General features: G+C 41.4%; 1 pseudogene; it reads left to right on the top strand.

Moving 5' to 3' along the window:
• The first annotated feature begins 369 nt into the window (after positions 1–369).
• Positions 370–3,404, top strand: LOC123594054 (annotated as a pseudogene).
• Positions 3,405–16,118: the final 12,714 nt, after the last annotated feature.

Genomic DNA, 16,118 nt, shown 5'->3' with positions numbered 1-16,118 from the left:
GCAGTGATGCCAGAAGAATAGCAAAGTATTCAAGGCAAAGAGCCTCACACCAGGTTCTATATCAGGTAGCCTCTGTTAGTTATGAAATTGCCAAAACCAGACATTCGGAAAACTGTTATACTTATGCTATTGGAACACATAAAATATCACCCCGTTCCCACCCCCATCACATATACTTGTATTTCAAAATACAGAAAAACTTCATAGAAAGCACAACTGACATTTGATTCACTAATTAACAAAATGGGATTTAGGCTGGAAATCATTTTTAGCAAGCGTAGAGCATAAGCCTCAGCAAACCAGCCGCCTTGTGCTCTGAGAGCCAGAAGGAGCAGGAAGAACTTGATGAGCTGACAGCTGGTTGCTTTCGCCAGTCTTTCCCATGGAGGATCTAGAAGATCTAAACATGATCCATCTTATTATGGCCTTCAAATATCAGCCCAATATATACACAAGTTAAAAACATATACAAGCGTGCACCTCTACCCTGACTACATAAAGTTTACATTAGGGTGGATCTAAGAGCTGAGATCGAGGGTATGCATCTACTAGAAAAAGAAAATAGGCATGGGGGAAAGAAGACAGTACAAATTTTTAATATCTCAGTCTTAGTTTGGAGCTTGGGGTATGAAAACTCTGACATCACAATGAGAAAAATCAATACAGAGGCAGCAAGATGGACACAGTATTCTGGAACAAGTGCAGAAAAGGACAGTCGGTTCAGCAACAAACAGAAGAAGCTACTGAAGCAGCTGAAATTTGCAGCATGCCTGGAAAAAAAGGTGGATATGAGCAAAATAAATTTGGAGGTTATAAAGCCTTGGGTAACAAAACGAGTAATAGAAATCCGTGGGTTTGAGGATGATGTTGTGATTGAGTTTATATTCAATGATCTGGAAGTGAAGAATCCAGTCTCAAAAATAATGCAAATCAACCTGACTGGGCTTTTGAATGGAAAAAATGCCAGAGAATTTATGGGAGAACTGTGGCCCCAGCTCTTAAGTGCACAAGAAAACATTGCTGGAATCCCTTCTGCTTCTCTAGAACTGAAGAAAGAAGAAATAAAACAGAGACAAATTAAAGGAGAAAAGTTGGCATCTTTGAAAAAGCAAGATGAATACAAGGATAAGAGGGATAAGGAAGAAAAAGAAAGCAGCAGAGAAAAAAAGGGAGAGGTCTGGAAGCCCAAGAAGATGCAAATTCAGGTCTCCTTCCCCTAGAAGATGAGTTTCCCCTGTCAGGAGAGAGAGAGAGCGCAGTTATTCTCAGTGTCCCCACCACAGAACCAAGAGCCAGAGTCCTTCCCCTGCTCCAGAAAAGAAGGAAAAAACTCCAGAGCTCCCAGAACCATCAGTGAAAGTAAAAGGACCTTCAGTACAAGAGGCCATTTCTACCAGTAACATCCTGAAAGTTCCCAAACCTGAACCTGTACCAGAGTCTAAAGAATCTTCTCTGGAGAAAAACTCCAAAAAAGAAAGAGAAGGAGAAACCTGACCAAGATCTCAGTCACATTCAAAATCAAGATCCCAGACACCGTCTGCTCTCCTTCTCATACTCAACCTAGACGGTGTCATAGATCCCGATCAGGATCAAACTCACCTCGAAGGTGGCCATCTCCTCGAAGAAGAACTCCACCAAGAGGAATGCCGCCTCCACCCAGGTATAGGAGGAGTAGATCTCCAGTGAGGCGAAGGCGTTCATTCATCGGCGTCCTTGTCTGGAAGTAGTTCATCATACTCTTCATCTGGTTTCTGGTCACCGCCAAAGAATCCTCCTGAGAGGACATCCAGCCCCCCTCAAAAAAGTGGTAGGCTATCTCCTTCAGCAAGTCCTCTGAGGTGAAGGCATAGGCCATCACCTCCAGCAACTCCACCGCCTAAAACTCATCATTCCCAAACACCTCAGCAGTCAAACCGTACAAGAAAGAGTCCTGGTTCTGTCTCTCCAGGGAGAACTTCAGCAACAAAACACAAAGGTACCAAGAAAAAAGACTCCCCTTCAGCAGCACCTAAGCCTAGAAAAGTAGACTAAAATACTGAATTGGAAGAAAATAAATGTGGCAAAATAGCTGTAGCAGATTCTGTGCAGCAGAAACATCAGTACAGATGACAGAACCAGCAGTATTCATCTGATTCTCGTTCCTCTTCTTCCTCAGAAGATGAGTGACCCAAGAGGGCCCATGTGAAGAATAGTGAGGTAGGCAGGTGGTGGAGACATTCCCCTTCTGGGAGTACCTCTCCATCACCTTGAAAGCACCGGAAAGAGACTTCTCCTCGTGGTAGATGGAGGGGGAGCCCCTTCCCACCATCCACCAGAAGGCTCCGTTCTCCTTCTCCTGCCCCCCCTCTTCATAGGCGCAGGTCTCCCATGCTGCCACCTTGACAAAGGACTCCTTTTCTCCACCCCCCCCCCCCACCATCAGCACTCACCCTCCCCAAGAAGATACTCTCCTCCAGTACAGCAGAGATACTCTCCTTCTCTGCCTCCAAAGGGAAAAATGACTTCTCCCCCTCCCCTCCTAAATGCAGGAAATTGCCATCTTCACCACCAAACTGTCAGGTCTCCCATTCTCCACCTCCCGAAGAAGCTCCCCAGTCGCCAAGAGACATTCACCTTCATTATCATAAAAGCATAGAAAAGTGTCTTCCCTGAGCTAATCTACCTCGGAGCCCCAGTCACCACAACCAAACAAACGGCATTCGTCCTCACCATGGCCTCGAGCTCCTCAGACTTCCTGAAGTCCTCCACCCATTCAAAGAGGAGCATCATCATCAGCCCAAAGAAGGCAGTCCCCGTCTCCACATATGAGGCCCATTAGGAGCGTCTCCAGAACTCTGAAAAACCAAAAAGACAAAAAAAGCTCCCTCACCAAGCCCTCAGTCTGTAAGGAAGGTCTCACCCTCCTGATTTGTCTCAAGATCTCCTGAGCCAGCAGTTAAAAAACCCCAGCACCTCAGTCTCCTGTCCAGTCTGTCACCCTCTACCAACTGGTCACCAGCAGTACCGGTCAAAAAGGCTAAAAGCCCAACACCAAGCCCATCTCTGGCGAGGAACTCGGACCCCAAAGGAGGTGGAAAGAAAAAGAAGAAAAAGAGGGACAAGAAACACAAGAAGGAAAAGGCCGTGGCCTCAGCCACTGCAGCTGCGGCTGCTGTAACCCTGCAGCCGTTGCTGCTCCCACAACCACAACAGTACAGCAGGAATCAGAGGCAGAGCCTGAGCCTAAGAAGGAGACCAAAAGTGAGCCCAAAGACAACCTCGACGACTTAGAAAACCACCTGCGCGAAAAGGTGCTAGGTCGATGCGGAAGGCTCAAGTGTCCCCACAGTCTTACGTGGGAATGTGTGTCACGATGTACATTTTATTCGGTTTGTATGCAATTCAATTTCAAAATTGCTAGAGTGTGTTTGAGCTTTAAACTATATAACATTTGTTGTAATAATTGCTAGATTGAAGTTCACTGTATAAAAAAAGGGCACGGATTTACACTGTGAAAAGTGTCCACAGTGTGTTAGTGACATTCTTTTGTTGACAGCTGACATAAATTCATTTACAGTGAAATATTTTAGCCCCCAAAAAATCCCCTTTTTTAAAAATGGGGTTTAAATATTGTTGGCATTCTTATGGTTAAAGGCCTTGGCTATTCCCAGAGGTTTTTCTTTCTTTTCATTTTTTTTCTTTATTTTTTCTTATTTGAATCTTAGCACCCATTTAAGTTATAATGCTTCCAACCTTATATGGTTTGCAAGCTAGCCCAGACCACTGTTGAACTACCACAGAAGTATAAATGACTATTTTAATGCCACAATCTTTCCTGTTGCCTGTGGAGTCCCTGGTGAAATGAATCCGGATTTGAGCTCTAGGATGAGACAGAAAATGAAAGCATGTTGTTTGCCAGGACACTGTGGGTTTATATGGATGTGTTACAAGTTGGTTTGGAACACTGCAATTTCATTCTATTCTGTTGTGGGTTTTTTTTTGTAAAGGCAATTAACTAGTTCCAGGAAGGATCCTTCAGTTATATAAAAGTTTGTTTTATGAAATGTCACAGCTCCATTCATAATTTTGTCTTGTTCTTCCAACTGGTATATACAACTTTCAGAGCTCTCATATTTGGAAGGCTGGAAGGGCCCAGACTTTGAAATAGCGTGCTGTTTTCACTGTTTCTGTTTTGTTTTGTTTTGTTGTTGTTTTTAAACTAAAGCTATATAAAGCTTGTGGATTAAACAGAGTAAATTTCTAAATTAAAAAAAGAAGAAAAATCGATACAGTTCTATTTTCTTTTACAAAGCAAACAGCAAGCAACAGAGCAACTGTGTTTGGCCTGGCACAGAGTTGAACACTGCAGGGAATAGAGAAATGAATGAGTCATGGACTGTGGCCCTGAAAACTCACACTGCAGAGAGGGAAGTAGACACATAAATAATTACAGGATAGTGTGATACATGGACGAATGGCCCCATAATAGCAGTTGTCACTACTATATTTAGTAAGGAATTAGTGGGGCCATGTTGTAGATACACCATTGACATTACCATCTCATAACTAAGATTGTTCTATTTTGTGTCTATCCATTCCTTTCCTGAACTACTCCTCAATGAACCACTCCTAGACTCTCAAAGTGTTCAGTTTCATTAGAGGACCACATCGTTTTATAAAGCAAAGTATGATATAATATTAATTTTTAAATATCCATATGTAATATATAATATTAATTTTTAAATCTCCATATGTAATACAAAGCTTCACAAGAGACTTCAAAGATACTCTTACATTAGCTAGATATAGAAACTTCTGAAACAAACTACCGTGGAAATGAATAGATTTTGGTACAGAAATAACTGGAGGAAGCTGTTTGTTTCTACCAAAAATGTGACATTGTTACATCAACCCACCCAGTCTCCCAGGGATTCCAGAAAGTGGCTAAAGTGTCAGAGTATGTATGCCATTACCTCTTACTATTTCTGTATCAAAGAAATGAGTTCGGTATTTCAATTATATTCTTCCCTGTGGGGCAGGATAGCTAATGTATTATTTATTTAACAAAGGAATTAAAATTAAAATGCTAGCACTTCAATAATTTTGCCTAATTTCTCATCAATGAAAATAAAAAATAAAATTTGCAGGAAGTGAAACACATGTAGGTCTTAACCGTTTAACTCTCCCAATTCAGCTATCAAACTTTTGATCAAAAAAATGTCCCTTTGGATGGCCAGTTCTAAATAACAAATTTATTTGATTGCACCTAAAGAAAATCACAATCTTAATCAAAAACTTATTGCGTGACATTTCTGAAAGGTAATTCTTATTGGAGACTTCAACAGAAACATTTGGAGGGGAGTGAACATTCCTGTATGTAGTTGCACATAAATCTGAGTGAACATTTTTAACAGAAACTCACTAGGGTAGAAGTAATGGGCACTTGTTGCAAACTCACCTAAGTGCTTTTTTTGATATGATATGTAATGATGGTAAAAAATACATGAACCTGTATAGAGTTGTTGGATAACTATACCTGCAACTAATGTAACAGTGTGTGTCAATTATACTCAAATTAAAAAGGGGGTGGGGCGTAGAGGCTCAGTCGGTTGAGTGTCCCCCTTCAGCTCAGGTCATGATCTCATAGTTTGTGGGTTCAAACCCCATGTAAGGCTCTGTGCTGACAGCTCAGAGCCTGGAGCCTGCTTTGGATTCTCTCTCTCTCTCTCTCTCTCTCTCTCTTTCTGTCCCTCCCCTGCTCATGCTCTGTTTCTCTCTCAAAAATAAATAATAATAATAATAATAAACATTTAAAAAAACGCATGAGCCTTATTTCCAAGCCCTCGTCATGAAGAGAAACTGACAGAATCCCCTTACACTTTACCCCATAATGCTAGAGCCCAGTCTGAACAAGATGCTAACATAGTTAACCTAGGAACCTCCAGGGCAACACTACTGTTCCATAGCTCCCAACGTGGTTGTGAAAGCTGCTTACAAGTTTGCTCTAACCACTGTAGCATGTAAGCAATCCATTTCCTACCCAACTCTACACGCACCTGGCTTAAACAGACAATACAAGGGACTGTGGAAGGATGATGGATCCAGTCCTTCCCAAGATTTCATAGAGCATGCGTTGAATACAGTTGACATCTAGCCCTGCAAAGCTCCTTTGAAAATCACATCCACAGCATGGATTCAGGCCACCTCCACCGTCACCCACAATGTAGGGGCACCCTTACTTTTATCTACAATCTCTGTTCTGATCTGCTTCACAACCTACCTTTTATTCAGTGTCCTAAGCAATCCTTTTCATCCTAACATTGACCTTTATGACTTGTTATGCTATTTACAGCCTCACCTCACATCTTGGACCTAAAACTTCATACTGTTTTTCCAACACTGAAGTCTTGGTTGTGCTTTTCTCAGCTATGATTTGGCTATACCCTCTGATGCTACTTCAGAAGCTCTGGGTACCAACCTGGTTTATCTTGGCCCAAACTGTCACATGTGGAGGCCCCACAAGTGAAACATGGGAGAGACAACAAACACTGAGGGCCAAGAAAAAGTGGACAATTTGTATGTAACATGCATACATTTGTGCAAACAAAATACAATTGCATCATGCATTGGCTCACACTCTATTACAGTATGGCTTTATGTAACAAAGAACGTTTTCTAGAAAGCAATTCCAAAACACTATTTTCCAAAGCCTTCTTAGGATGAACAAAGAACACCGTGGCCTGCCTACCTTACTTATTCCGCTTTTCCAATGGAAGAGAAATTCAATAATAATTAAGCAAGCTCTGTTAAATAGGGAATACTTTTTCCCCACTTCTGATTTCAGTGTGGAAGGATTTTCCCTAAGTACATTCCTGGTCACCTGGTCTCTCTCCATTCCTTTACTCAGTCTACCTTGGAGAGGAAGAGTGATTTATCCAATTGGTCAATTTGGAAAGATCAAGCTTAGCTCTGGCCTCCTTCTCTTTGCTTCTATCTTCTGTCTGCTACTCCAGGAAGTCTGCCTCTATGAGAGGCTTAGGGGAGCTTTTCCAGCTCAGTGCTGCTGCGACTGGGTGAGCAGACTTGCCTACTTCAGGGTTCTGTATTAGCAAGCCCAGTTAGCTAACAGACCTAAGGCCACATGCTCCAAGTTGGCCTCTTAAGGTTCAAAAGATGATCTGAGTCCACATGTCATTTCTTTGCTTTCTCGAATTGTTCCAAACCTGGTTGGGAAGAAGGGTGTCTCCTCAGTAATTCCAGGAAACACCACTACATAAGACTAAGGATTTTGCTTGTTTTCTCAGCTATGTGTATCTAGTAGAGGAGGTCAGTCAATAAGTTTATTGGCCAGTGAAATGCAGGGGAAAGGTACTGGGAGGCTTCTGAGAAAGACTTCCTCACCCTTGAAAAGAGACACAAGAAAGGGAAGTTGTCTCCTCAGACTTTTGGGTAGTGCCTTGTGAGGCTGCTTTTTGTAGAGCCACTGAAGCCACCTTTCCACCATGAGAAGGTAAGTCTGAGGCTGACGATGGTCAAATGTACATAAGTGGAAAGAACCCGGGTCCTTGACAGTATTGCTAAATCACTGATTTAACCAATGCTATAACCACTCTGCTTCTGGACTCTGTGTAATATGCAATAAGAAATCTCCTTATGGGGTGCCTGGGTGGCTCAGTCGGTTAAGCATCCAACTTCGGCTCAGGTCATGATCTTGCAGTTCATGAGTTCGAGCCTCGCTTCAGGCTTTGTGCTGGTGGCTCAGAGCCTGGAGCCTGCTTCAGATTCTGTGTCTCCCTCTCTCTCTGCCCCTCCCCTGCTTGTGCTCTGTTTCTCTCTCTCTCTCTCTGTCTCAAAAATAAATAAACATTAAAAAAATTATTAAAAAAATATATCTCCTTATGGTTTAAGGTAGTTTGAATCAGGCCTTCTGTTGCTTGATTTAAAAGCCTCCTAACTTATAGAGCCGTGAAAAGGACAGTTGCTGCTTAGACTCCATTGAGGAGAGACAGGAATACACATGTGTACATGAAGAGATTAGACAAATTCGGGTCTTGATGCATGCTCTGAGGAAAACAAAAATGGGGTGCTGTGGAGAGTGACTGGAAGGGCTGCTTTAACTTACGTGGTCAGGGAAGGCTTGTCTAAGGAGGGGGAAATGCTTGTCTTGAGACGTGGATGATGAGGGTCACCCATATGAAAAAATGAAGAATAATGCATACCAAGTAGAAAGAACAGCAAGTTGAAAGGCCCTGAGGTGGAAATATTGGCATGTTGGACAGTGAAGGAGAAAGCTATTGTGGCTGGAACAAAGTAAATGGGGGGGGGGGCAGCAGAAGATGAGGTGAGCATGTAAGGCAGAGGTCAGACCATGGAAAGCCTTTGGAAGAAAGGCCAGAAAGAGAGAATGGACACTCCTTTGGTTGTGAATGAGATGTGCTTAAAGGATTTTAAGTGGTAGAGTGGTATATCTGATTTATGTTTTAAGACATTCATTTTGCTATGTGTAGGATGAACTTCATGGGAGGGAAGGTCATGTGAGGAGACAAGGACACTAATTTTGAGGCTATTGCAATAACTCAGGCAAGAGACCTGATGGCTTGGACTATGGGAGTAAGAGTGAAGATAATGAGAAGCAATTGAATTTAGAATATATTTTGCAGATAGAGAGAAGTCACAAGACTTACATAGATGGGTGGAATGTGACATATAAGGAGAAAGGGGGAATTCAAGGCTGATTCCTAAGTTTTTAGCCTGAGCATTGAGTAGATTGTGAAGTCATTTTGTAGGATGAAAAACCTTGTTGGGGTGCATTTGTGGTGAGGGGATCAATAGTAGGGTTTCAGTAAATATTTACAGGATGAAAGATTAAATATTTTAATAATGAAGCTTTATTATATAAACACATTTGGGAGGAAGTTACGTACATACCTACTATAACCATTAGAGTATGAGTAATCATATTTGGATTGTATCACATGCATATTTTAAAGCCTAGTTATTGCAAAACGTTGGCACAAACACTTAATGCAACCATGTACCATTAACACTTCAAAGATTAACAAAACCATGCACAACAAATTAAATAGATAATAATGGGGCTAAACCAAGTGCATTTTAAAATTAAAAAGCGAGAAAACAACCATAGAAAACTAGAATCAACTCAGACAATAATGAAAATGCAGATGGTTTGCCGACCAGGCATACTCCTGAGAGCCAAGGGCACTCCAACATCTTCTTGTGAGCATGCCCAGTGGGGGCTTTACAGTGTTGCTCAACACCTACCAGACTTCTTGGTAGAATCCCAAAGTTAAGTCCTCAGGACACATCAGCAATGCACTCATTTTAGTTTATGAATACCAAGCTTTGATAATCTTTTAACATCACACTTAGGAAGTTAGCATAGGTTGCCTCTGGTTATACATAAAATGAAAGTTTTGGAATTTGCTATCATTTGTCTATAGCAACCAAAGGGAGGATTTGTAATGAGAATTCATTCAGATCCTATGAGAAGGATCCTTATGGCCCAGTGTTGGTCTGGGGATCCTACTAGCAGAGCTCCTACCCTAATATGGCACTTTCCATAGGTTTAGGTAGGAGAAGCAGGAAAAATTCTGCATCTGGTTCAAGGGTTACCTCCTCCTCATGGTCATTGTCAAGCACCCCATCCCCAACAACCAGTCACTCCTCTGAATTCCTTTATCACTTACTGCTTGCGTCACTGCTCTGGACCCCTGGTATCTCGGACTTGCTTCATATATATATACCCTCTTTTCCCAACTGGATGGCACCTCCTTGGCCCTCAAGGGCTGATTTGGCATACTGTAGGTATGACTGCCTACAGTAGGGGCATACATAAGCAAATTAATCTATGGGTATATTTTTGTTAATGATAAGACCAATGACCTAATTTCCTTATGAGTTACTAGAGTGTAAGCCCTGACAATTGTGTTTTTCTTTTTTGTAATGCAAGTGCCTGACTTAAGCTTTAATTGCCGAGGCATCCACTTCAAAGATGGCTATCTCCCATCCAAGCACTAATTAAAGGATAAAGATGTGGTGTGTGTGTGTGTGTGTGTGTGTGTGTGTACACATATACAATAGAGTACTACTCAGCAATCAAAAAGAATGAAATCTTGCCATTTGCAGCAATGTGGATGGAACTAGAGCGTATTATGCTAAGTGAAATAAGTCAGTCAGAGAAAGATATCACATGATTTCACTCATGTGTGGAATTTAAGAAACACCACAGATGAACATAGGGGAAGGGAAGGAAAAATAAGATAAAAACAGAGAGGGAGGCAAACCATAAGAGACTCTTAAATACAGAGAACAGACTAGGGGGTTGCTAGAGGGGACGTGGGTGGGGGGATGGGCTAAATGGGTGATGGGCATTAAGGAGGGCAGTTGTTGGGATGAGTACTGGGTATTATGTGCAAGTGATGAATCACTCGGTTCTACTACTGAAACCGATACTAAACTGTGTGTTAACTAACTTGGATTCAAGTAAATAAATAAATAACAAGATGACTGTCCTGAATAAAACACATTGCCAGCCACAGGACTAGATGAAGAGCCAGTCCTCCCATTTCCCCGCAGGCTCCTTTGTTTTAGAGAACTTGGTTGATTTCAGTGGCTGACGATTTGGGTCTCTTGTGCTTTCTCTTCCCAAATTTAAATTCCTGCTCTTATGTTTTAAATTCACCAATAAAGAATGAAACAGCAAAATCCTAGGCCCCACCCTCAACCCCGATAAAGTAGAATTCCACTCCCCAATTCTCAACACCCCTCAGCCTCATCATGTGGCCCCAACTGTGCCATGTAATTTCTAGGACTTGTAATTAGTCTTTTTTCTTCAAAGTTTCATAATGGTTATTGCTGAGGATGTCACAAGGGCCGGTCCAGCCACGACACTGGTTACCAATAGGCTGAGACAGGCACGCAACAGTTATTTTATGGTCAAGCAATAGCAGTGTTTCGTTATATCTAAAAATACCAGCATGTGATACCATAATTGAAACATATGACATCTCATACACAAAATAATACACTGGGAGCCAAACAACAGAATGTTGATTCTGTATTTGAACTGTGCAAATGTTTTATTAAAGAAGACTGAATAAGTTGTCATGGCAATTGTTCTAATTTGAGACTTACTAGATATATCAATATTTCATTTCTGTACCTGCCACATGTCCCTAAATCTAAGACATGTGGCTTCATAGGAGCTACAAATTTTGTTGTAGAAAGTCATAGATTTGGTGAAGACCTTTATAATGGCTAGAGACCCCAAAAGCATAAACTGAACCATATTTCTTTTTCTGTCACTAAAATGAGAACCTGAATTTTCAAATAGCAACCCGCACTGTTTCTTGAGCAGTAAAAATATGGCACCGTATAGTAGTTTACCTCCCCAGCCTACCTTACGCTCCACGGGGTCTTCCTAAAATTGCCTACAAGTCACTGGAGGAATAAATTGAAGCTGGAAAAATTACACCTCCCCCATCCTCCTAACTCTGCCAATACAGGACCTCACGGGAATGAGAGCACTAAACTGAGCCCTTACAAGAAGTGAGTAACCTCAAAGCTTTAACAGTCTTCGATAGCTGAGAGAGAGGTCATCAAGACCTATATGGCTCAGTAGTGGGCCTCTTTCTTCCTGTTGGTAAAGCCTAAAGAGGAATAATATGAAAGCTAAGAACGGAGGAAGGCACACTCCTTATGAAAATATTTACCGCAAAACACCAATGGTAATTTAAAATTAAAATGCAAAGAAACGGCCCTGGTAAATACAAACCACTCAAGACAGCTTTGAAAATGGGCTGCTGTTTAAATATCCTTCCAGCAACCACGAGGACTCCAGCAGCAAGCTGTTGTGTGAGCATGCACTGTGGGAGACTTAGAATCCTAAATTTGAGTTTTCATTAACTTAAGCAGTATGCTGATTTTAGCTTATGAATATCAAGCTTTACAAACCTTTAATCACTCTCTTCATGAGTTAGTTGTACATGATAATGTTCGAGAGCATGGACTCTGGAGCCAGATTGTCTAGATTTGAATCCCAACCCTGCAACTTATTAGCAGCATGTCCTTGAGCAAATTACCCAACTTTTTTGCACCTCAGTTTTCCACCCATAAATTGGGGACAATAAAAGCATCATCAACCCACAGTGTTGTTAGGAGGATTAAACACACTTAACCAGTATTTAAAAATTTCTTTTTTTTTTTTTTTTATTTAAAATTTTTTTTTTCAACGTTTTATTTATTTTTGGGACAGAGAGAGACACAGCATGAACGGGGGAGGGGCAGAGAGAGAGGGAGACACAGAATCGGAAACAGGCTCCAGGCTCTAGGCTCTGAGCCATCAGTCCAGAGCCCGACGCGGGGCTCGAACTCACGGACCGCGAGATCGTGACCTGGCTGAAGTCGGACGCTTAACCGACTGCGCCACCCAGGCGCCCCTAAAAATTTCTTAAAACAGGGACACCTGCGTGGCTCAGTCGGTTGAGGATCTGACTCTGATTTTGGCTCAGGTCAGGATCTCACAGTTCGTGGGTTCCAGACCCGTGTCGGGCTCTGAGCTGTGTCAGCAAGGAGCCTGCTTGGAATTCTGTCGCCCTCTCTCTCTGCCCCTCCCCACTCATGTGTTCTCTCTCTGTCTCTCTCTCTCTCAAAAATAAATTTTAAAAAATGTCTTAGGGCAGTGCCAGATACAGAGGAAGCTCTGTGAGTGTTAAACAAGAAGGTTCTCATTGAACATAAAATGGTAGTCTCTGGAACTATGTGCCTATTGTCAGCAATATGCAGGGAAAGGACTCATACTTTTAGATTCATTTATAACCCATCAGGTGAAAACTTATTGCCCAGCAGTAAGTCTGGGACCATATTTTGAGAATCTTTTAAGGGCCTCCAGTCTAACCTACTCATGTTACAAATGAGTTAACGAAGGACCACGGCAGGGATAGCATTTGACCAAAGGAACAATTCTGAAAATGTGGCAGAGTTAGAAATGGAAGCCAAGTCACTGCTGTTCTTACCAGCTGCCTCTCTGCCTTCCTAAGGTTGAGTTTCAAATAGATCTTGGGAGAGATACTTATTATTGATCAAAATAATAATAATAATACTAGTAAAGATGGTATTTGCAGTAACATTAAAAATAAATTGTGTGGGGGCGCCTGGGTGGCGCAGTCGGTTAAGCGGCCGACTTCAGCCAGGTCACGATCTCGCAGTCCGTGAGTTCGAGCCCCGCGTCAGGCTCTGGGCTGATGGCTCAGAGCCTGGAGCCTGTTTCCGATTCTGTGTCTCCCTCTCTCTCTGCCCCTCCCCCGTTCATGCTCTGTCTCTCTCTGTCCCAAAAATAAATAAACGTTGAAAAAAAAAATAAATAAATTGTGTGCTTGCCATACAAGAGTCACACGTTATGTGTGAGACTGTGGTTCTCAGCGTCATTGATATTGCTTATTTCACAAATCTTTTCCCCATATGGTTCTCTCTGTCATGTGACTAAATTAAGTACCAAGATTAATATTTCCTTCTGTTACTGCCTTAATCCGTTCAGGCTGCTGTAACGAAATGCCATAGACTAGGTAACTTATAAACAACAGACATTGATTTCTCACAGTTTTGGAGGCCCAGAGGTCCAAGGTCAGGGTACCAGCAGATTCAGGGTCACTCGCTTCCTGGTTCGTGGACTGCGATCTTTTCAAGGTGTCCTCACATGGCAGAAGAGGCAAGGGAGCTCTCTGGGGCATTATTACCATGCAGGAGGGCTACACCCTCACGACCTCATCACCTCCCAAAGACCCCACCTCCAAATACCTTCACGTCGGGGATTAGGTTTCAACATGGGAGCTTTGAGGGGACACAAATATTCAGTTAAAAGCAATTACACATTCAAAACCAATGCCTTTGTAGTCAAATAAACTGAACCTGTTGTAAGAAAACCCCTAAGGCAATTTTATTACTTACAATAACACTTCAAAAGATCTCTCCCTAATGAGTGACTCAGACGATAGTTTAATTGCAATTTTGATTTCCCATATCAGGATGTCTGCATCTTTTTAGCTTTATTATACTTCAAATATTAAATTATTAAGAATGTATACAGCACAAGAATTAAACAGGAAAGCCAGCTCAGAGGCAATGAAGTATAAAACCAGAAATTGCTTCTTAATTCCTTTGTCAATTAAAAAGAAAATAAAAATAAGTGAAGAGCTTGGCCTTACAGTTTTTAAAAAGACATTTCTTAAAAGTCAGGATTTTGAATCCATATACTGTATTCCTAATACCCAGAGAGCTCTTACAAGACTCATTTGTTGAAAAGCAAAGCAGAGATTTGGAGATGCCTCCTAAAGTGAAAACCTAGCACTTTTCAAATTCACCTTTACTTTTATATTTATCACTGATAAAAACCCAGGGAGCTAACATCTGTAAACATGAAATGTTTAATAACAAACTCATTAATTGGAGTCTTTACATAATTTCATTACAGACCGTGATTCTCTGTTTGGACTAAAGTCCTATTAGCTTGTCACAGCCATTATTGCTTCCTAGGAAGCAGTGACTGAGATTTACCCAAGCGTGTGAATTGCACAAATCGTGCATTTCCTTCTATGGGTCTCATAATCCTCAATATTTGACACTATTAGAACAATAAACAACTACAGTTCAACAAGGAGATATCAGTAGGACATTATGTAATGAATATGTTACTGTTCTAAAGAATTATTAGAAAAAAACAAGTTAATGAACCATGGTACATTATGAAAGTCTTAGATTCAGTGTGTCAGAATTGGAAAATGTGTTAGAAACCGAGTAGTTAAACCCCCACAAAGGCAAGGAAATGGTTCAGGTCAGTGAGTTAGTCTTAGAGTCAGGAGGCTTCTGGATCCTTGTCTAGTACTCTTCTAAGGTTAGGATTTTGCGTGTGTGTGTGTGTGTGTGTATGTGTGTGTGTGTGTGCGTGCGCGCACGCACTTCAGTATATACTGTCCCTGTTTGAGGTCGGTTAATTCCAAGGCTTTTCTCTGAAGCAAATCATAATCTAACCAGGTTTCATTGCAAGAATTTCCCACTTATGAATATTAACTTATGTTAGGTCTTCAGCCATGACATTCATATTTGCAAGAAAAATACAATCAGAGAGAACTTCCACATGATAGGCATTTTCCATGATTTATAAACTTAATTTTTCACATGTGGCTTCTTAGATTTATATTACAATATTATATATTAAGAAATTATCTATAGACTCATTCTTGCATTCTAAAGATAATTGGACCAGTTAATTTATTTTAGGCAAACTAAGAAACTAGGTAAATGGAGAAATCATCTCGAAATGGAATTTCAAAGCAATAAAGGCGTGGGTCTTTTTAGTGACTTCATAGACGCCCATTGCTACAATATATCCTCCTCAACCCTCAAAAGCAGATAATATAATCCTATAATAACCATTTAAACTTTTCCTCTGATTTGGGCTCAACAGCTATTCTGACATAATGCTCCCTTAAAACTTTACATGATGCTCCATAAACTGAGACCAAACTCCTCACCCACATCATCAGGGCATTTTGCCTCTTAGCCTTACCAGCTAAACCTGAAGTTGTTGCTATTTCTTCGCTTACATCTCCCACTTACTCTAATGAGCTTGACTCGCCCGCTCACCAGGTTTTATCTAGAGAGTAGAGATTAGCCGCAGGCTATAAACACGTCCTGGCTATGGTGTTGTGTTGGCCGCTCAGCAACAAGGTACCCCACTACTCATATTGTGTGTTATCTGGCCCTTTTTATTTCAGGGTCCCCCTGTGGGACAAGTGACATGGGGAGCTGACAGGATAAAGATCTTGCTTTTGCTGTCTGTGTAAGTAATACACTGTTCACATCTGTCTGGGCTAATTGTTTTTTTTACCTGCTGAATCTGTCAAGCTGTTTGACATAGTGTATATCAGTAAACACTTACTTAAGGACAGCTTTGTGCTAGGCATTCTAGACAATACAGTGACTTTTAAGACATGAACCTTCTTTCAGGAAACCACTTACGTGGGAATACTGAAGTAAAGGACATGTGCATAGTGAGTAATATGCTCAATAAACCTTCTGAGAGTTCAGAAGAGAGACCTGGGGCCAGAGTGTGGACCTATATA

This window comes from Leopardus geoffroyi, chromosome X, assembly GCF_018350155.1.
Source record: "Leopardus geoffroyi isolate Oge1 chromosome X, O.geoffroyi_Oge1_pat1.0, whole genome shotgun sequence".
NCBI classification, from domain to species: Eukaryota; Metazoa; Chordata; class Mammalia; order Carnivora; family Felidae; genus Leopardus; species Leopardus geoffroyi.
Note: the sequence above shows the minus strand (reverse complement) of the source record. Positions and strands in the feature narration are given on the sequence as shown.